Below are 23,808 nucleotides of genomic sequence, written 5' to 3'. Positions count from 1 at the left end.
TTGTCATCCCTAAATGTTATATTTTAAATACAAATAAGAGAGAAAATATAAAATATTAGAAATTATATATAAATATAATGACTCACTAACTAATTTAGTTTTTCAAAATTCACATATACGATATAATAGCTTTAAAAAACATGTTACAAAATAATGTATCCTTAAACCGTTCAACTTATTAAAAAAAACCATACAATACACGAGTCGAATAATCAACCAAAAAGGAAAGGGAAAAAACATATAGACTAAATATTGATTAAAAACTTACGGATATGTAAGTTTTAATTACAAGCTACAGACCCTGGATGCACGACTATGAAAATGAAGGGGGTGTGTGGGTAGATAGCCAAGTGCTAGTTCATATGTCCACCACAATTTCGTGCGTGCAAATAATACCACAAGCCTAACCAAGCAACTCCTTAACATCATTTTTCTTTTTGGAATTCTTAGTCTTTCAAACCAAAGGGCAGGGGCAGTAGCATAGATTAAACTGAAAATTTACCGGTTTCTTGTTTTTTCTGTGACCGGCATTGGACGAAACTAGCTAGATAAACTATCCTTTGGGGAAAGCAATGTTAATGGGCTCCTGAAACCCAATGGCATCCTCTTCGCTTTGATCTTCCTTCCATAATCTGAATTTGGATGTGTGCTTCAAGCTCGCATTTTTGTCATTCACATTTCCTGTGTCAGCTGTGTGACAGACACGGATGAAGTTTACTCGAGGCAGATATTTCAGTAGTTTGAGTCACATGACTATGGTGAGCATTTTCTCCTGCAAACATCAGTGCAAATGTATTGAATCAGCGCATCATCTTGAAAATTTTAAATTGCATAATAGAGGATTGGTTCAAGAAGAGATGGCAAAGGAATCGTGATACTTGATATTGGCATCCCTTTCATACAGTAGATAAATGCTATGCCATTTAATTTTCCGTAGTACTTAAAAAATTTGCTTCCAACATCCAGACCCAGGAATTTAGGTGGAATGTGACTGAAGACTTTCGAGGGGATGGAACCGTATTTTGAGAAATATACATAAAATTTCAAGATAGTTTAACTGAAAGAGTGACAACTGCTCCTACTACCCTACTAGGCCCTCTACTTATTATTCCAATTTCCATGTATAAGGACTATATTAAAAAACTTAAAAACGAGAAAAGCAAAATCAAAATATGCACAAGAAACGGCATCATTTGGAGTCTCTGATCAACAGTACCTGAAGGTTTTGCGCCCAGCCATTCATCACTATGAACTACCGAATTACATTGCAAAATTGATTTGGGAGAATCTTCTTCACATTTGATGTCATCTTTGACTTCTTCAGTATAAGATTCAAGTTCAGATACATCCGGAATCACCACTGCAACATTCTCAAAAAAGTTGTTCCTGTTCTGATGGAGTTTGCAGTCTCTTCTTCTTCTCCAAGTACTCGAAAAGCGTTCCACGCATGTAGGTTAAGGCCACAAACTACAAAGGTCACCTCATGCAATAGAACTTACAATTGAAATTTGATGTTTCCCTCACAAAGTATATCTGACATAAAAGGATATTGGCGTCTCCACCCTTTCTCGTTTGCCCGATCAATTAGTTTTTGCAACAGGGACAGCTCTTTGTTAATCCACTGGTACGAAATTAAAGAAAATCAAATAAAAGAGTATAAAGCAAGCGATATGACAATATATTAACATAGCAACAAATATTTTTATTTTTTTACAAGAGAATAGTAGATAATTAACATCAAGGAAATTTAGAATTTCAAGCAATAATTCAGTGAGAGGATAAACCTGGCGAAGAAAAAAATGTGTTTAAATACTTCAACGCATGATAAAAGCATTTATAATATAGTAATAGTTGAAATATTAATACAAGTTATTGTAACATAAGGAAAAAAAGCAGTCAAAGACAAATATTGATAAGATTTACATCTAAATCATCATTAAATAACCAAAATAAATTTGAGACATCAAAAGAACACATAAGGTGGGCTGCATATGCTTAAAATAATATCGTAAAATTTTCATCTACCACAAGCAGTATCAAAACCAACTTACTCAACAAGTGGTAAAAAAAGATCGAACAACTTCCAAAGTAATTCCTAGGTAGGAGAATGAAGACAATAAATACAGTACCAACGACAGTTCAGCACCAACCATCAGAAACTGCATGGTATGAACCTCCTGTAATAGCTTGTTTCTAGATTTTAGTACATGGAAACCGATAGGACAGATCTCTATGAGTATCATTGCATAAGAAATAAAATACAAAATGTTAATCAAAGGCTAGGGCGATTCTCGAGTATATGAGAATGGAAAGGATGGCACTACCAACAAAGGAATGCGCTAGATACAAACACAAAACCCTGCAGGTTCGAACTAATAATCTTAAATGGTCCCAGAGTATAGTTTAATAAATGCTTAAAAATGTTCTTTTGGTAAAATAAACCGCCCAACAACAGGGGTCAAGGCAGACCCGAGCAGTTAATATAGTTCTAAAAAACCAAACAAAGAGGAGACCGAGCCTTACCTTTTGGATATTACAATGCTAAATAAACAAAGGGACACATTATCGTGAAAAATCTAATGGGAACAGAAAAAAGGACTTGAGGTTAGAGCGGCTGAGATGTTTAAATACATATCCAGACAGATCATGATAACCGAAGCCCAAAATATAAAAAGGAATCAAAATTTAACGATAGAAAGTAGCCAGTATAGGAAGGAAATTACTTGTAGAGAATATGATGAAAATGAAACATAAAGCTTACATGCTTTGTTATATCCCTGTGAAGAATTCTGGCCTTCTGTTCAAGTTCCACCTGTAAAAGAAGCCACTACATGTTTGAAAAAAGTCCATGCTTTAAGATTAATAAATAATGATGAACCCATCTTTTTGCGATGTATTATAGCTAATATTCTAAGTTAAATAAAAAATTGTCAAGCAGTTGCTACAATTATAAATACATCTTAGTTAAGACCAATGACGTGAGAAAAATCAAGAATCACAATTAAGTAAGAGAACTGCATGCTTTCTATGTTTCAAGAGAAACGTCTGTCCAGCTGATTCCGGAGAGATAGCAGCACTCATCACCAAAGGCCTCTCCAGCTGGCCGTCAGCCATTTTTCTCCTTAATTCTTCACATTCTTCCTGCGAAGTGGGTGATAAAATATGAATTTTGGGGGGGTTAAATAAGTTGAATGGAATTGCTAGCATGAACCTGATTTTTCAGAATACATATTGTTATTGTTGGTCCTATTATAGACAGCTAGAAAAACTCATGGCATATACCACCAAACACTTAATTTTCGTACAGTAATCATTGTTACAGTACTGGGATTCATTTTGGCATGATTACAGATTTGAAGAAAAGATGGCAGTACCTTCGAAAAATCATTATCTGAAAGCTGACTTATATGAATTTCTTTTAGCAAATTTGAAACTTGAAGGACAATATCCGTCTTGTTTTCAGTCCCTGTATCCATTTTTATTCCTGGTTGACAATAAACAAGAAAAATTAGAAATAAATATCAACATTTTGCAAGAGAGGAGGAGTTATATTTTGGCATCAATTTACTGAATCAATGCAAAACGTTTCGATTGAATATGAGGTTCGTTTCCTTCTTAACTATTCCACACCCAAATATGAATTACTGAAGCATTGGAGTAGATAAACATCTATTTTCTGTTTTAGACACACAAAAGAAGGCTAGTCATAACGATGACCCTTTGAAAGGCTAAGTTTAGAGCTTCATCTGACATCTGAACGTTTACATGTAATGTATATATCTGCAATGATTACTAGAAGATAAGTAGTCATTATAAAAGATGCAAACAAAATATAAGTAGTAGTAACAATACAACACATATTTTTTAAATTATACAATAGTCTAGCCCAAATTCCGGGTCATGGTCACGTTACTCCCCCACAATGTCCCTTCCAATAATTGCACGACCTTGAAACTCATGTGAATTGAATACATGACTTTATCTTGACATGAATTATAGGACCAAATGTTTTGAGGCTTTAAAGCTATAAATGATATGGCAGTAAAACTTAAATCATCTTAATCAGAAAATAGCCCAAATATCACATTATGATTGTTCTATTGCTCTACAACAGAAATAGTAATTTACACAACCTTTGGGGGCATTATAGGCAATTAATATTCTGATCACCCAAAAGATAACAACTATTTTGTCTTCTAGTTATCATTCTAGATTTACGTATTTCCTTGGGTACTAAAGTAAGTTAAGGTAAACCAAGAAAAACTTAAGAATGGCCATTTATCGTTCTCTAATCCTTCATACATCATTACATCTCTTTGTTGTAGTTACTAGTTAGTAAAACCAAAATATGGCCATCCAAATGGATCGTCAAGTGTACACCCGTTACAATAAACAGTAACTGTTTTCACACTGTTACTTTAGATTACATAATGGCAAACTCATAGAGGTTGTACATCATCAACCAATTATTTTATCTTAACCTGTGTACCATCTACATAGTTCTGATCATATGCTTTTCATTATCCTCTTTTCCAATAATTTTACTTTATTTCCAACCCGCTTCAACTGTTGATTATAAGCCAGGGGAAAACCAAAGTTCTTTCTACTTAGGCAAATTCAGGATAGCACCAGATTCTGACGTCATAGTTTCACATACATTTTAAATTTGACGACCCTTGCAAAAATAGTTTAAAAGACCCATCATTGAAGAGGTTAACTTTGATGACCTTTGCTTGAATGATTCTTGACCAAGAGGAGTTTACACACTAGGATCCCAGATGTAGGAGAGTCATACAGCAACAAAGTAGTATGTTGTCTCAGGGAAATTGAATTATCAGGTGTTGTGTTAATGAGTTTGAAGACTGACCTTTGACTTGCATGAGCTGATGAGAACATTTTGAAGAGTAATCATATGGATCTGTTTTGACTCGAACATAGCTCCCTGCTACCTTTTCTTCTAATGATTCAGGTTGCTTAAGTAGTTCATATAGCAAGGTTCTCTTCAAGTAAATAAGTTTCATGTTTTCAACTATAATAGATGCAAAAACACTTGGAGGCACAACATGTTCTAGCTCTTTTTTCTGGGATTTTTCCTCCTTGTCGAGTTTTCTTTTCCTTTTACATACATCCAAGCTGCCAGAACTATTGTTTTCAGAAGCATTTCCAATGCCATCCTCCTCCGATTCATCTTTGTTCTCGGCAAAATGGGCCTCCAGCAAATCATAAATTCGGCGTTTGTTTAATGTTTTTTATCCTAAACAGAGATTGTAGCCAAGTATCACAAATAACCATTTTCTTTTTATTAGGATGAAAAAGATTGTTTTCTTTAATATATTCATTCACCAGGAGAGTTACATCATGCTGTGATAGTTCTTTGATAGTGCTTTTACCAATTGATTCTAGAAACTCAATAAGGGATTTTGAGCCCCAGCCAATAAAGTCCTCTTTGTTGGATTTCAAGTGTTGCTGTATAGCAGATTTCTGTCTCTTGGATTTTGTTTTCTCACTCAATTGCTTGCATTTCTTTCCACAATTCATGCCCTCATAGTCAGATATCTGTTCTTCATCTTCCTCAAATTCTGAACCAGACCCACATTTCATGTCATCTCCCTTTTTCAGCCGACCTTGAGCAGCATAAATATCCCCTGCCTCAAATCCTTCCTCTTCTTTAATGATGACATAGTATTCCATGAATAAACCCTCACAAGATTCTCTATCTGTAAAGTCCACCATGTCCTGTAAAGCAACAAGCATTTATGAGAAACAAGGAAAGTAAAACAAGCTTCTCAGATTCTTCATGTCTGTCAATTTACGTAATGCAGTGGTTATGTGTTATGACACCTAAACTACCAGTTAGCGTCTATACATGCCTGCTATGAATGACATGCTACTGGACTCCTGCGTATAGAAATCAAGGAAGCTATGCAGTGGGGAAATTGGATATCAATTTTGTCATAGTTACGCCTAATCTCTCATTTTAGAACTCTTTGTTAAAGATTCAGCAAGAATTGGGATACAACCACATTATGCTGATACAATAGAATCATGATCTGCACAAAAAGAAAATTTTAGCACATCGAAATCTATAGAATTATGTCCACTAACAATATGGCAATTAATACATCATAGTTGAAAGGAAGCTGGTCCGTTTCCACTGGCACGTCACCCAAAAAGCAGTTGAAATTGTCACCCTAAGCCTATGATCCCAAGATGGTGACAAACTTCAGGAATTCTCTGAGGTCCTGCTACTATTATGCTTGTCTGTTTTCAAACTAATATAGAAAAGGGATGTGGGAAAAATCAACCACATATGTTGCTGAAGGAAGCCCGTCATATTTGACAGACAGCCTCACATATAATTTCTTCCCCATTAACTATTTTATGGTCAATAAAGATCATGGCTACACTATGTGAAACATATTTCTATAGGTGGTTTTGGAAATGATGTAAATTAAATCTACTGTACTGACTTAGCGGATGCACAGGCAATTTCAAATAAGTTATCAGAATGATTAGTTTTGATGATAACAATATGGTATAGTTGGTACTTGGTTGCAGAATAAATGCAGACTACCAGTTAAAGATATGTTAGCATAGGCAATTAGAGCAATACTATAATACAGAGGGAAAATGTTACCCTAATAATTATAGAACAATCTATCGAGCCGACCATAAGAAACAACCAGAAAATTTTATAACGACTTGTTTATAATGACTAGTTTTCTAAGCTCCTCATCAGACTCCATAGCACTAGTGTTGTCAAAGAAAAAGCCAATTATTCACAAGATGAAATTAGTATATTTTGGCAATGTCGGACCCGAGTCCAAGAAATCATAAATATGGGCAATCTCGTGATTGATAGTGTATTTGTTTCTTTTTTTGTTTAAGATGTTTTTTAAACACTAAGAAGCAATGCAAATGAGAGGGGCACTAGGCCAAGACCTCCCAATAAATCAAAACATAGATCAACAGAGTTACAAAGCACACCAAAAGAATACAACCAAACAAACACAAGGTCATCTTGGAAAAACAACGTAAACATGGGTATCTCATCCTATCCCGTCTACGAAAGCCTTTGATATTCCTGGGGAGCAAGTCATCGTCTCTCTGTGGAGGCTGCATTCGCTAAGATATCTGCAACAGAGTTCCTTTCCCCAAGCATGTGACTAAGGTAGACATCAAATTCAAAAAGAATGGAGCGAATTCTAGTCAGGACGTAATTTAGCTTTCAGTTTGAATGATTAGATTTAATGATGATCAATGAAACAAGCAAAAGCAATTCAAGATACATAGGAAATCAGCGGTATTGCTGGCAAAGATCCAATCCCATTGTGATAGCCATCAGTTCCACCCTAAGATTAGACCGATACCAATGAAATCCTAAAAAGCCAAAACCGGATTTCCAAAGTGATCCAGAATGATACCTCCAACTAAAGAATCACCTGGATTTCCACGAGAGCAGTCCTTTGTTTTAAGTTAGATATTTAATTTGTTTATATTGATATCATTATGCATATGGTTTCTTGTGCTAACGCAATATGAGTCACCCCATGTGCTTTGTTGTACTCACGTCTAGTGGCATCCACAATCTATTTTCTATAAATATTGAACTTGTTGATGGTTACGTCCTGGACTCTTGGGTCACATCTGTAATGATGTTGATGGACGATGGTTGTCGACCTTTGGTGTTATTTTAAAGGTAAAACCATCAATAAAAAAACAACATACATTTGAAGTGACTGGCCAAAACCTCCCAATGACTAAGATCCAAACCAAACAAGATCACCAAGTGCACTAGATGATAACAACCAAATACCGCTAAGCAATCGTAGAAGAAGTAGAGAAGGGACGGAAATGGGCCGGGTCCACTGGGGCATCTGCAACAGAGTGCTCTTCCCGATAAATGTGAGTAAAAGACAGACTGGAAATTCTAGGATAATGAAAAGATGTGATTTATTCCCAAGCAAGTTTGATTCAAAGTAATTTGGGAAGCAATAATTATCGTTGGCAAAATTCCAATCCCGTCATTTCAGCACTAAGATATAAACCGACTCCAATGAAATCCTGAAACACGCAGATGGGGCTCTCTTTATGATCTTGAGTGATATCGCCGACATAAGATTGGTCTGGATTCCCACAAGAGCAGCCATCCATATTAAGTTCAAATGAACCAAAGTGTGGTTTGATCGATCTAATCACAATCATGTGAATAACTATTTCCGTAACAAGCAAGATTACCCAATCTCTGATAGCAGAAGAAAGCCTATCCAATGCTCAAATTTGTACATTCCCTCATCAAACATAAAAGATATATGAGATGAATAGCTCGAATAATTCTTAGAGGTTGTGCACTTGTTATCCCGACTGTAGGAGTTATTGTTGGTCACCAATAGAAACCAAGTAATGAGAAAATGAATACTCTCCTTGATATGCCTCTTTTGCCAACACACTTCATCAAGCTTTCAAGCCTCCAAGCTATCGAAGTGAGAAACACGAAAAAAATTGTAGAATGTGTCTACACCTGAAAAGCAATGTCACTTGAAAAGAAGAGATGATCCATCATTTACTTTCTATGACAAGCATTTGCATTGCGATGCTAGCTGAGCTCCTCAAGCTTTAAGGAAGTCATTAACCGGAATCTTCCTGGCTAGGAAGCTCCAACAGATGAAAAAAAAAAGGAGAGTAAACTAGTGCAACACCAGGTAAGTGCTAAGAGCTAATAAACCGTCGTGTCGATTTGTTGGGAAATGGGCCATTAGAGCATGTTTCCAGTTAAGTTTGTCTTCTCCATGATTCCGAAATTGGGATCTAAAATATATAATCAACAATGTCCCATGAAATCAACTTATAAGAACTTCTCAACATGCCACCAACTTTCTTTCCCAAAAGAATTAAATTTAACATCCTGGGAACCAGGCAACAAGCACAAAATAAACAGAGAATCCAACAACCAGGGATTGTCCCAAAAGCTAATATTTCTGGCACCCAATACATTCTTCTACTATAGCCTGAATCTTAAAAACCCAGCGACAAAGGATATACATGTTCTGTTGGGTGCAACAGTTGGGGAGCATGACTGGCAATACTTGTTCCACTTAGAGTCAACCCATAAGGAATTTCTTTACGGGAAATGCACCCAAAGTTTGACAGAAAAACCTTCCAACCCTCCTTCATAAACAAAAAGAAAATGAGAAAAGAAGGCCAATTTACTATTCAATTTACAATACACAGTAACCATACCCCATCAGAATCATAACCCTTATTTTCTTCAATGAGCAATGCAAGCTTAAGACATTCATCGCAGAACCCGTTTTTCCCTTTAACTTGTAAAAACTCAGCTCCAGGAAGGCAATAATGGCAGAAGGAAGTTGTGCAGGTGTAACATTGAAAATATGAAGATTTCCTGCAGAGAATGCACTTGTGCCGATCTGAAACATAAAGTAATAAGCATCATGTTACAAGTGACATCATATTTGTAGAGAAATCAACATTTCTTATATTTTGTGTGTGTAATAAATATAACATCAAAATTTAGGGAAATTTGGCAGAATAGCCTAGGTCAAACTTAATTTTTTTTAAATAATATTCCTCAAGTTCATTTAAGTGTTTTCAATTATACATGGGGTGTCATTCTTTTTCAAAATTGTTTGACCAAGGTTATTTTGCTAACTAACCCCGGCCCAAAATGAATCAGAAGTTCTTAGTTAGCTCCAAGTCTTTTGGGCAAACTACAAAACAAAATTAAGCATATATTCATACGTTTCACATGATTTCTCCTCATCACTTCTTGCCTATAAATTCTAACACGGACATATAGAGCTATTTTGAGAGAGAGAGAGAGAGAGAGAGAGAGAGAGAGAGAGAGAGAGAGAGAGAGAGAGAGAGAGAGAGAGTACATAGCAACAAAAAGTTAAGGCTTGATGCTAGATTTTTTGGTTCAAAGTTCTATAAAAATCATGATGATCACAGAGAGTATAGAAGATCGACTTACCACAAGTCCATTTGCTCTCACTTTCCAGAAATGAATCGTCATCCTTCCCAACACAAGAAGGATGATAAGATTTTAGACATTCCCTGGAAAAGTAATATGCATTCGTTATAGAAATTTTTATAGAAGTTCAGTAATCCTCATCTCTCTTTTCTCTGACACAAGAAACAAACTAAAAATCTTTGAAACTGATGATCATTGTAGCACGAAATAAAAATATTTATTCGGTTGGCATCTAAAGCACTTAAACAGAAACGATCAAAACTGCAAACATGTGACTCGTGATAGATTATGAGTTACTTCAAATATCCGACAGCCAACTACTTTTGTCATTGGCATCATATCCTTCCACAGTGCAACAAATGGGGAACAGAAATGGAGCCGCGGACTACTGATAAGTCAAAAAGGGGTGTTCAAGAAAAAAATATTGAATTTGCTTTTACAGCTCCCCGCAGAAGAGAAAATAAAAGGGGGGAACAAATCAGATGCAGAGACTATCATCCCCATTGCCCATCCCTGCGATAGATAATTTACAAACCAGACACCGATTCTTTTTCAGCAAAGAAACTGCAAAATGGTTCAATTTTAAACAAAATGAAAAGGAAACTCACTTGTGATCACATATACGAATGTACCCTCCGTCTTTGCAAACGAAGCACCAGCTTTCCGCTATATCTTCCTTATTTTCCACCTTCCTCTTTCCTTTCCTTTTCATCGCCGCAACTTTTCAGAATTTATAAAAACAAGTTCTGCTTCAAGTCCTCTCGATTTTCTCAAATAACAAACCAGGAGAATGAAGGGCGAATAAACCAGTGCAGCAGAGTTCTAACAGAGACCCAGTTCAAAGTAAAACGAACACTATAGCATAAAAAAACTCAGCTTGTGATGATATCTAAGCATTATCGAGAAAACCCGTTTCAGAAACGCAAAAAATTACAAGTTTTGATGATAATAAAGCTGTACAACAGATTAATGGCTGTCGGAGTTTTAACAGAGACCCAAGTATGAATATACGCCAGAAGGATCAGTGTAGAACAAAAACTCAGCCTCTGATGATTTCTAACCAATATCCGTATAAATTACATTAAATCTTTCCTAACATCCTCATTTTACCCTGTCGCAGGTTGGAATGATTAACCTAACTCTCTTTGACAAGGCTCTTTCATAATTTGGTGCTTTGTTTTTGTGTTAGAGTATGTGAACGTTAGCTAATGACGATGAGTTCGATTTTTTTTATTGATATTTATTGAACAAGTTTGTCACGTAAAATTTATCTAATATAATTATCTGGTTAACATAATTTATAAACAATTGAGTTAGTTCGAATTACTCGATATAAATAGAAATAACAATAGCAGATTCCTCAGACCTCATGTCATAAAAAATTTAAATAAATAAATCAAATTAAATTATTTAAAACGACGATGTGATCTTAAAAAAGATACTACATTATAATATTTAGATGAAAAAGATAACCCGAAAATGTGTTTTAAAACAATTATGGTAAAAAAAAAAAACAACAGTGTCTTAGATTTGGATGATTCTATATTGCCAGGGGTAATTATTCGATAAGATTGTATTGAGATAAAATTTCTAGATACAAATATCCCTCAGAAATTATAGATTTTTCTATTAAAAAAAGAAATTATACATTTGTGGTAATCTACGTTAATTATTTCTAGCAAGACGCTGACAAATATTTACACCACAATGGTAATTCCAAAATTTTAACTAGATCCATACAGTACTATTGTGATCTTCGTTAATTCCCTATTTATTTTCTATTGGATGGTTAGCATGAAATCATAATAGACCTATTATTTTAGGCAAAAACTTGAGTATTTTTGAGACAGATCTCTTATTTGAGTCATCCATGAAAAAGTATTACTTTTTATGCTAAGAGTATTACTTTTTATTTTGAATATGGGTAAGATTGACCTGTCTCACAGATTAAGATCCGTGAGACGGTCTCACATGAGACCCACTCTTTATTTTATTAAAAACAAAATATATATCGTAATTTTTCAAAAATTTCAATATTTTTACTTTGATTCTAAACTAAAAGCATATAATTAATCTAATTTTAAATCATGGCATGCTCTGTAAGGAATTTGCTTCATGTTCATGATTGGAAAAAAAGTAGACATCCATTTTGATTTGTTTACTTCCTTTCAATCGCTTGTTTCTAGAAAAAAAAATATTTGAGGTTGAGAAAAGAAATTGATTAATATGTATGTGTATTTGGAAGAATGCAAAATTTAAAAATAACAAAAATTAGAAATTGACAAGTGTGATGCACCAGTTCATAAGCAAGATTTTGTCTTATATTTGAGGATTTTGTAGTAAGATGAAAATACTAAAACAACTATGAGACATGCCCACATAACCAAGATTTTAGTTTAGTATAAGCAAAATTATACTATAATTAATAAAGTAAAAAACATTGATTAATCAATAATCATAAATAATGTGTCTTAAGTTAAAAAACAAGCTACACTGAACCATGAACACTTGTTAGTTGATGGAAAACGCCGGAAAAATGGCGAAGAAAGTGCACAGAACTCACAACCAAAAAAATATTTTTTATAGAAAATATAAACTCTACAATCGAAAAATATACATGAATTCATTCTCAATCGCAAAAAAAAAAAAAAACCATTTTAAAAACAATTAAATGATCGAAAATATTGAAAGAAATAGCAAATCTAAAATTTGGTGTATTCTGGATTTTCTAAAAAATATGGATGGTGAAACGGTAACTAATATGAATTGGAATAACTGTTAATCAAAAGATATGAAGTTTGTGACTCATGTGGAGAAAAATTATACAGAAGGTTACAAACTGTCTATCTGAGTAATAATATGTTAAAATTTAAAGATTTCAGTCTAAAATTTACGATTATAAACTATTAAGGAAAAAAATTGTTATTTTTTGGATTGAGTGTGAGAAACTCGACATATAATTAACAGATAAAAATTTAAATTTTTGAGTCTAAAAATTATAATATATATATATAGTATATATATATATATATATATATATATATATATATATATATATATATATAATATGTGTTTTTGTGCCCTAAGCTAGCTCCTCCCATTATGAGACTGTATACGAATTTTATTTCTGATTTGATATGTGAAAAATATTATTTTTTTATAACAAAAATGTTATTTTTCACTCAAACTATGTGTTGAGTCAACCTATCTCACATAAAAACTTACCCTGAAGAAAATTGTTCTTCAGGTAGACGAAAATTCAATTGCAAGTATTCGAGACCCTATTTTTTATTTATGTAATATGTTGCAGATATTCAGATTGTGAGACTCATTTGCCAAAAGTGGGTAAAAATTGAAAGGAATAAATTTCGGACCTTCGCAAGACAAGGAATCAAGTCAACATCTTTTTACAAGTGCTTAGTCGATTAAATCATGCTTGTGATTCAGGATAGCATATGAATGAATAACTTTGGACCCTTTGCAAAATCACGAATCAAGTCGACAGCCTTTTACAAGTGTAATCAAATATAACCTGGAAGAGACTCCTGGAATCAGCTTCATTTGAAAGCTTTAGCAGACTAGCCACGCTCAAAAAACTAGTATGTTGCCTGATCACAGATTCTTCCTTGATCTCTGGCTTTATTTCCGAACTTGAAACAGGCAGTCGTGTTAACGCCCATTGCATTGCCCATATTGCCAGAGGCCGCATGTAGCAGAAAGATCTGTAACGGCCTTCAAGATCCCAAGCCTCAGGCGTCTGAAATGAGTACCTGTGCAAGAATCATAATTATTTAATTGCTGCTATTGCTCATTCGTTGCTCTCTACCGGTTTCGCTCAAGTCTTCCATACTTTTATGTATTGCTTGAGCAAAATCGATGTAACATAGAGCTAATAAGTCTCAACCATTTCTAACTTAAAATCAAATCCTTTTAACATTACAGTTCACCTCCCCTCTAGATTGTAAATTTGTAATCTCACTTAACCGGGACTAAAACATAAAGAAGCCGAAATAAATAAACGACCATTTTAAAAATATATAAAACCTCATTTTAATTTAAACTGCTTTTTGTATCCAAATTGGCTCAAGGATGGTAAAGGGATGTTTCAACTCACCCTTGGCCTTGTTCGGACCAAGCAACTTCATACACGCCAACAGCAGTTTTAAATGCTGTTTCAACCATGTTTTCCTGGATCATGGCAGCAGCAACAGCATATGTAACTCCACTCCATATTTCCCTCGACTGCATGCAACATGCATCAGGTTCTCCATTGGGCATCATCCCATTTGCTGCCCCCATCCTCCCATCTTTTACCTTTAAGACATTGAAATCATAAATCTTCTTGAGCGAGATTTTTGCCTTCTCTTCATCAACAACAGGTGAAAGACCACAGGCTCGAGCATACCTGCAAACCATTTCCCAAAATAAGAGAGTCACATAGTAGAGAAGCTTCTTCTACCATACAAAGTATGTAAAGTATACCAGCTGTGGTACGTATGCAGTATCGAATGAGACAAGTGCATAAGATACTAGCAGCATATACAGCACAGAATGCAAGTCATGACATATGTAGTTTTCTGTATGACCTGGATATCTGTTGTTATCTGATAAGGCTGGAGAAAATTTAAATTTACTTTATAACATACCACTGTCCAGCCAACTGATCAGCTTGAATGGATAAGCTCGTACTGCTACCGCTGTTGTCATAGTTAAAATAAGAGCCATTCCATAACTTTGCATATACCATTTTCGCTCTCTGAAACCTGAACCAAAAGTAATCCTCGTTGTCCTCATCTCCAACTTCACGAGCTAGTGCTGAAGTAGCCTGCAAGGCAGCCACCCACAAACCCCCACAATATGCACTCACACCGGAGACAAACCAAGTATCATATGTCTGATCCGGGAACCATTCGTTTTCTATCATGCCATCCCCATCTTTATCAAACTGCTCCATATAAGCCATTGCAACATAAACTGATGGCCATACAGCTTGAGCAAATTTTTTATTTCCCGTAGCAACTACATCTCTGTAGACTTGCAGCACAAACTTTGGGTTCAAATCTTTCCACTTATCAGTATTGTGAAGATTGTAGAAATTTACTACAAACCATGGATCGTTCATCCCAATGTCATGAGGAACATGCACCGAGAACCTTTCGCTGGACTATTGTTCCATCCTGTAGAAGCAGTCATCTTACTGGGATCATGCATCATCACTGCAGCAGCAAAGTCTCTTTGTATGCTAAGTTCGAGGTCCGGGAACAACATAGCTAAAGCAAATGATGCATAGAAGTGGACATCAGAAGTGTTATACATGTGATATTCAATTCCTTCTAGATATAAGAACTGGCCCACGTTTTCCTCTCCTTTTTGAAGCAGATTAGTTCCCATAGCAGATGTCAAAACTGCAGGAGCATGAATCTCCTCCAGCATCGAAGTCATCCTTTCGAGAATGTCCATGGCAGTCTCCTTTTGCTCAGACACATTGTTTCTGTTTCTAAGATCTGAGGTTGCTCTATCAAGTGAAAATTTTCTTTCTCCAACAGTGACTACACTATGAATTGGTGGAGATCCATCTAGATGTCATGAAGGAAACAAAAACAATTCAAACTAGTTTTATCTTGACATTCTACAGACATAATTTGTTTAGATAACTACCTGTCCAAATTGTCCCCCCTGAGTTAAGGTAGTAAAGCTCATTGAAAAGAGTGCAAGGGTACCTGCAATACACCACCTAATGTGGTTTAATCCAACAGGTACGGTAAGAGTTCAGCATACTACAACGAAAAGTTTACCATTCAGGAAGCCTCTTATCTTCAAGAATAGGTCTTTGCCATGCTTCAATCACTGATTCCCAATGCTGATGCTCTAAGTTTTCGTGGGGAGAGAAATAAGGAAAAAAGGTTCATAGCTAAAACAGGTCCACTCAAACATTTTGAAAGAAATTCCTATAAATTTGTTTACAAAGAACCGACAAAAAATACATATGCAGTAGTATATCACTATACATGGAGCATTTTTCAGTAAGATATTCGAGCAAGTTTTTGGGTCATTACCAATAAGAGCATCATGGGCAATTTTTGAGGCAGTATCACCAAGAGTGCCATAGAATTTGGTGTAACGCCTGATCATCATACAGTTAAAATCACACATGGAACAGAAACAAGCATAAAGAACACATGGAAAACATTAGCAATGTGTTACTAGCCTCTGATAAGTTCTTCCACTTGGGAAATTTATTTCAGGGCAGGCCCATGCCAACGAAAATGACACAGTTTGCACTGCTTCTGCTGAAATAGTGAGAGAAGCTGCTATGGCTCCCCCAATCTGTGAACCCGGTTCGGAAGGCACAGATACTTCTTCAGATTTTAGGTGGTCAAATGATCCATGCTAATGGAAGAGAACCAAGTAAAAGTCTGTGAACGACATGATAGAATGAAAAAGTGGAAAAACGAAAGTGCCCAACTAGATCAGTAACTGGTATAATGCCCTTCACATAAAAACTAGACAACTTTGCCTGCACACATATGCCATCTTAAGAGAACTCTCCGACAGATATAGTTGTATCTATAACAATATCTGGTGTCAAGCAGCATCGATATCTTATCTTCATCCGACATTAGCTTAAAGATATTAAACGCTCACAAAGACAAGAAAAGATAGAAAATTCGGTGGAAATGTTCAATAAGCAACCAGGATAGAAAACTGCAAGAAAGCTAAGGTGGTTGATATCAAGTGAAAAATCAAGATATAGACATAAGTTTTGGTAACTTTAATTTCTGAACTTACATTCAAGGCTTAACTTTGTATAAAAATTTATTTTTCTGATTTATTTTTTTACTGTAGTTCTTTGGTGTTACTATCGGTGAAAGCATATTCTCAGGCTTCTAACTAGTATAGCAGACCTTCCATGACCAATCAGAACCAACTTACAGGTGTCCAGCTAACTTCAAAAAAGAGCAATAATATGCACGAAAGAACGGAATCTATCTTTTCACGCAGCATCCCTCCTAAGGTATGCCACTTATAACGTAGAAAAATTTAGAAAATTCAGAACAGTATTGAACCATCGTTTTTGGTAAAACGATAAAGTAGGGCAGGAGTTGCAAATTATGGAAACCTACCTCTTTTATTTCTTGCCACATGTCTCTAGCTGTGATGCCCTGGGTGTTTCCAGATATCACAAAACATGGGCACTTGGAGACATGAATGGCTTCGGTTTCTTCCGCTGCAATTGCAAAAGTTACCGAGGGCAATCCATTTGCAGTCCTATATCAGTAGACTAGGAATTAGAAAAGCTAAGCTCACGGAAAATGTATGATAAATATCAAAGACTGAAAAAGAAATATCATCACTCTGCCTCTCCAAAAATATAGGAACATACATATGGTGCAAGAGAACTCCACTAGTTTTATCCTCGGTCCTGGTAAAACAATGTCAGTACAATCAGATTAGATAATATTGAACAACTTAATACGAAAGAATGTGCACTATATTATAATCCTTCAATAATTCAAAGCATTTAATTCCAAGTATCTTGAGAACAACTAAATCAATATTCAGAAACCAAGACTCAAATAGAAAATACGTAAATTAATAGTGACTCACCTAAATTTGGAATTGAAATGGTTTCCAGAAAGTCCGGAAATCCCACCTACTGAATTCTATTGTAAAACAAAATAAATCAGCAAAAATATCTTTTCTGGATGCATTCAAGAAGGTGATGATGCAAGAGAAAATTCAAGTTGAAACTCACAGCCCATGTTAACAGCAAGGTAACATCTGCTGCCGTCTTCCCCAAATTAGACAACTGACTAATCACAGTCAAGATCAAGGACATGATATTTCATTCTCTTTGAGCATGTGTGTATTATTTTTGGAGGGAAGTGAAACAAAGTTCTAAGAACACAGAAATCTTTCATACCGTAAAAGCGAACACCGCCACAGGGAAGCTGCTCTCCTTATAATTATGGGGTATAAAGGGGGAAATTTGGCGACAGACAATTTTAAGTGCTGGATCAGGTTCACCTTCATTGAAGAGAAAGGTGGATATCAGAAGAGAACAAGTATAATGATCTGGGACTTAAACTAAGCACACGTTAGAAGGTTTGAAGCTTACCATCATATACAGTCCAAGCCCTGGGAAACAATGCATGGTATGTGGATTTTTCCCCGCCCAAATCCCAGTCCCAAGATCCTATCCCAGAAGCAGAGCTCTCACTGTTTATCCACATTATTAATAGAGATCTAAATGTTTATATTGATACCATGTGATACTGAACACAACTAACAGCAATTGAAAGAATAAATTATTCACACATCAGTATCAGTGTTCCTCAACAAAATATTACAAAAAAATTAATTTATCAGAATATTAAATTTTAAAAATACTTGTCTATCTATTCTAAGCCACCACTTGGGATAGCTGTTTCATTGTGAAATTCTCACTTGGGACAGCTTTTAAATATTGTTTGCTTATAACAAGAGTTACTAAGCAAACATAAAGATGGCCCCAGCTATATACAGAAGAAAAGATAGATTGCCTACATGGTGGTTTGATGTAGGCGAGAAGCGGTTTGAAGGGCCAGACCTACTCACACTTACAAATGAGAGAATAACCATCATCCAGCAAAGACTCAAAGTGGCTAAGAAAAGAAAAAGGAGTTTAGAAGTTGATGGTGGAGTGAAAGTACATCCCATAATTTCACCATTTAAAGGTAGACTTGGCAAACAAGGGAAATTATGTGCCAGATACATCAGCCCTTCGAAGTGCTCGGAGTGGATTGCAAAAGTAGCATACCATCTGGCTCTACTGTCTGAGCTGGATAGAGTGCAGAATGACTTCCACGTCTCCATGTTGAAAGATACATTCCAGATCCCCACCACATTTTGAAACATACATATGTTGAACTCTCTAATAAATTTACCTAATAAAAGCAATAGGTAGGGATCATTGACCTGGAAGCACAGGTGCTAAGGACCAAAACTATATTGTTTATCAAGATGTTGTGGAATCACCAGTTAATTGAAAGAGGCCACTTGGAAGAAAGGAACAGAAGTATCTCACTTACTCTTAATCTAAGTTCCAATGATGAAAATTTTTAGAAGAACGAAGATAAGGGCCCAAAATTTCCTATATTTTGGTCGGAACGCGTAAATAAATGAACAGAAAGTAAGCCACCCGTAAGGACAAGCTTAACTAGTAGAAGAGATTAAACGGAAAGATCGACTCAAGCAGAAGAAATAATCATCAATAAGGATTAAGTTACTAGTAGAAGCGATAGAGATGACATTACTAATAAAGGTAACGAAATTAATACACAAGAGGCAGAGATGCGTAAAACTTTTTCAGCAACTATGTTTCTGTACAGTCATAACAAGAAGGTCCAGTGATTCACCAAAACATATTTAAAAAAACAAATTATTTTGAAGATGCCATCAATGCAGTTGTCATTCCAAGTGGAGGCTAGAATAAATTGGTGATTGATTTCAAATCATAAAATTCAGTAAAATCTTAATTTATTTTTATCATGGTAAAACAACAATCCATAGATAGAAGAAATAATAATATAGGCTTACCTGAATAATTCTGAGCTCTTTGGGCATAGTACACTCGAATATGTTTCACCGTTTGGACGTGTCACAAAAACCTGTAAGTTTAGGGGAATATGCCATCCTTTATAAACAAAGATTAACCTTTTAAACAAACTTGGTAACAGAAAAAGCAATATGATATCATAGATCAGGAACTGTGGAGTTGTCATAAATGACAAACTGATCACACCTTCATTTTTGTTCAATAATTTCAAACAAATATTATACTTTATATTCAGTCATATCTACATAGAGAACTGAGTAACCTCCTAATTCTGTATTCTTTAGCACTGTCCTCTCTTTCAACCTGATTTCTTTTGAAAAACGATGGGTTGGATAGCAAATACCAGCCATTCTGTACTCTAGTATTTTTAAGAACCACCTATGCAGAAATTTACTGATCAATGATCCTCAACTAAAATAATAGCATGGAGCTCAGTTTGCTTAAATTTAAATTGAATATTTTTTTTTTGAGAGGAAACAATATTTTATTAAAAGAGAGGTTACAATAGCGGATAAGCAATCCGCAACTTAAATTGAATATTAATTCGGTATGTGCTCATAAAGAATCAAAAGCAACAAAAGAATCTTGAAACTGTGATAGTAACTTCACTTAAATAAGACAAAGTGAGAGTTGCATAAGATCAGTAGGAAAAAATTCATGTGAAGTAGTTCATGTATCTTAATCTGCAGCACAAATATAAAAACCATAGGAATCAGATCAAACTTACAGAAAATTGGTTTGCAAAGACTGGTTTATCTTCACATATCCTAGGGAACAGTTGCCAACGCATAAATTCACCTTTGTAGCTTCTTCCTATGCTTCCTGCACTGATATTTATTTGCTGACGCGTTCATAAATCTTGTGCCTTAGCGAGATCCATTTTTCAAATAGCACAACCCCATTTCAATGTACAAATAAAGAAGCTTAAATCAAAATTAATTGCAGAAGGCACACAGGAATCAGAAAACGACGACCCTTCAAAAAGTAGAAGATGCTCGGATATGCTCCCCATCCGAGGGATGGAAGTTTTGGCTATTATGATGTATCAAGGGATTCCCCAGTCCAATTCCACCCCAGCCCCCCTGAAGAATTGGTCCAGAGTTTTCAAATCATAAAAGGTGGACCAAAGTTGAACATATAAAAGCAAGATAGAGGACACACCCTTGACCCTAAAACGATACTAAAGGGAATTATCCAGGAAATGTAAAAGTTAAATATGACTTGATAAATTCTCAGCAGTGTCATTGAAAGAAAGGTAGCGAAATTAAATGCAACATAAATGCTCGAGAGCTTTTAACAAATTTCACTGTTTTTGTCATTTACAGTAGAAGAAGACAAAAGATAGAGGAAAGACATATATACCCCATGCCACCCAGAGGAACTCCATGGCAAGATGATGTGTGGCGTTTTGTGAAAGGATCCAGAAATGTCTCCTGGAATAACAGAAGGATGAGAAAGTCACTCGATTAAGCAACTCAAGTAACATAACTGTAACGAATAAACTTACCCTTCCTTTGCATTTTTCATCTCGAAGTTTTAGCCACAGCCTACAGCCTATTGGGGCCTGTTAAGTATCAAAATGAAATATTACAATCTGATATAGAAGATAGAATCGAAGACAAGAGATTACAAAAATCTGACTAACCAAAGGCTGTAGTCTGGTACATTGTAGCATGTATTCATTCAAGGGTGTGGCGAAACAATTTAGAATGACAACAAAAACCTACATATTTTCATAGAGAGAGGAAGAGATTCTGAGCTCATATCCAATTCGACAACAGCTAAATTTGTATATTATTTTGGGTTAGAATGCAATACTTCAAATGAACATGGTGCAGAGGAACAGTAAACAACTGAGAAAGTTCAAAAGAATACCATACTGATTTTCTCTCTCAAAGTCAGATCAAATTCACAAAGAACATTCTCCCTGTTATTTAGTTTTCTTCTCAGTGCCAGAGGTGGAGGCTCCCCACAATCAACTTTGACCTGCTCTAACTAATAATGAGATGAATTACAAAAGCAACAGGTATAAGGTCACTAAAACGCGATCAATGGTACAATAACGAGGACATTTTTGAACAACTGTAAATCATTAGAGGAGTGACATTAAAAATTAGATGCAATGTGATTAATCATGAGAAAGAAGTTATAAAGCCACTGCAAGGAGAAATCCGGGGTGGGTGGGGGGGGGTGCTGTGTAGAACGGAGAAACGAAGAGAGTCATCAACTAATGATGATTTCTACAGATTAACATGTTTCAATAATAAGATGTGTTATAATAGAATTTTCAATCATGGGACTGGTGAATGCAAGTCATTGAGCAGATTATAGCATATGCCATATAATAAACACCAAATATTTCCTAAAACATAATTTCACGTTTATGTAATTGGATGAATTGCCACACTACATAATATCATGTTACTATTCTTAAAAAAATCATGTTACTGGATAATATCAAACTCAAATACAATTATGTCTCACTATTCCTGATTGCCAGCTAGTCAAAAACTTACTTAGGAGTCATTCAACAAGACCAGTATTTCTTTCTTAGAAATGGTAAACTAATGACTAATAAAGTAGCCTACCTCATCACCATGCTTAGAAAAATCCCTTTCTCCTTCATCAAGACCATCATTCAACATGGTTCCTGTGAACAAAGATGCAAACATTTTGGTTATATTTCTAGTTCACTTACGTGCATATAGGGACACCTGCCACAATACATTCATTGGCATATCTTTGCTTATTTAGTATCTCTTGAATAATGAAAAGAGCCGAAGAGGCACTTTCACAAATCAGCAACCACAATTGACCTTATATATTTTCATGAGCTCATTCTCAAATTTACATCAATCACAGCATCAACTACATTAATTTTACCACAAGTGGATGGAAATCTAATGGCAAGTGAACCATATCACAGCCACAGCACCAAACATTCTTATTACCACTTTTTCTTTCATTTCTTATTCTATTTATTTTATTTTATGGAAATCTAATGGCAAGTGAACCATATCACAGCCACAGCACCAAACGTTCTTATTACCACTGGATCATAAAATAAAATAAATAGAATAAGAAATGAAAGAAAAACACAATCTCTTCAACCAACTGGCCATCAAAAGTACAAATCTAATTTATTGTAAAATAGAACTTTTGTATATCATGTTTTATTTTTCTTAGAGGAATATCAGTGAAATCATTCTTCCACGCCCTAAATAAATTCATGATTCTTCGATGCACACCTATTCCAATTATAAACTAAGTATCGATTATCTAGTCACCAGTAAAAATACTTCTATCATTCTATCATAGAGTATTGTTGAATTGAAATCAGATTACTATCTATATACTCTTTATCAGAGATACAAGTCTATAGACTATACATACCTCAGATACCTACAGCTAAAGAAAGAAATTAAATTAAAACCCAAAATGGTTAACAATGACTTTCCCAAATATGTCTGAAAAAAGCCCTTAACCGCTCGGACTTTCAGTCTAAACAACCAACTAAAGCATGAACAAAGCGCTGGTAATTAAAACATTTCCAGCAAGTCTCCAACATAATTCAAACCCAGCGTCACTTCCACGCTAACAAATAACAAAGAAGAGATCAAAGGCAAAAGGAAACAAGATAAAAACAAACAAAAAAACGTAATAACACGTCAGATGATCAAACACCATTACATTTATGAGATCTGCAGATCAATAATATTTGATCACACACCACCAAAACATATGATGATACATACGCATAATTTCAAGCAATCATTGAACTTGCATCATGAAAATGAATCAAGAAGTGGCGAATGAAAGCCGCAAAACGGGAGGAACTGCAGAGAAGCTCACCGAGGAAGACGAGTGGATTCCTCAGCAACGGAGGTGACGGTTACCCGCTGTGTTGGAGTTATAGAGTGATGATTGGTACATTTCACAGTCAACGTTTTAATTTAATCAATAATTTACACATTAGACCCTATACTTCTACTTTTAATACACTTAGGTCCTCTAACGTTTGGACATGTGGCTTTTCAGTCTTCAACGTTATTGAATATTTGACATAGAAGTCGGCTGATAAATTCAAGGGCCAAAAGTTATGCCAGGACAAGTCGGCAGGTGGAAGTGTAGAACTTCACCACGTTAAGATAAAAAATTGTAAGAAAACAAATAAATAATATTTAAAAAAACAAATAAATAAATATAGAAAAGGTTTCGA

General features: G+C 35.2%; 2 pseudogenes; both read right to left on the bottom strand.

The window, feature by feature from the left end:
- Positions 1-1,215: 1,215 nt before the first annotated feature.
- On the bottom strand, positions 1,216-11,186 carry LOC140842000 (uncharacterized protein At5g08430-like; annotated as a pseudogene).
- A 2,153-nt stretch (positions 11,187-13,339) lies between these two features.
- Positions 13,340-23,363, bottom strand: LOC140841999 (uncharacterized; annotated as a pseudogene).
- Between the last annotated feature and the right edge of the window lie 445 nt (positions 23,364-23,808).

The sequence above is a fragment of the Primulina eburnea genome, chromosome 9 (assembly GCF_022965805.1).
Source record: "Primulina eburnea isolate SZY01 chromosome 9, ASM2296580v1, whole genome shotgun sequence".
Lineage (NCBI taxonomy): Eukaryota > Viridiplantae > Streptophyta > Magnoliopsida > Lamiales > Gesneriaceae > Primulina > Primulina eburnea.
This window is presented reverse-complemented; position numbering and strand designations above follow the sequence as displayed.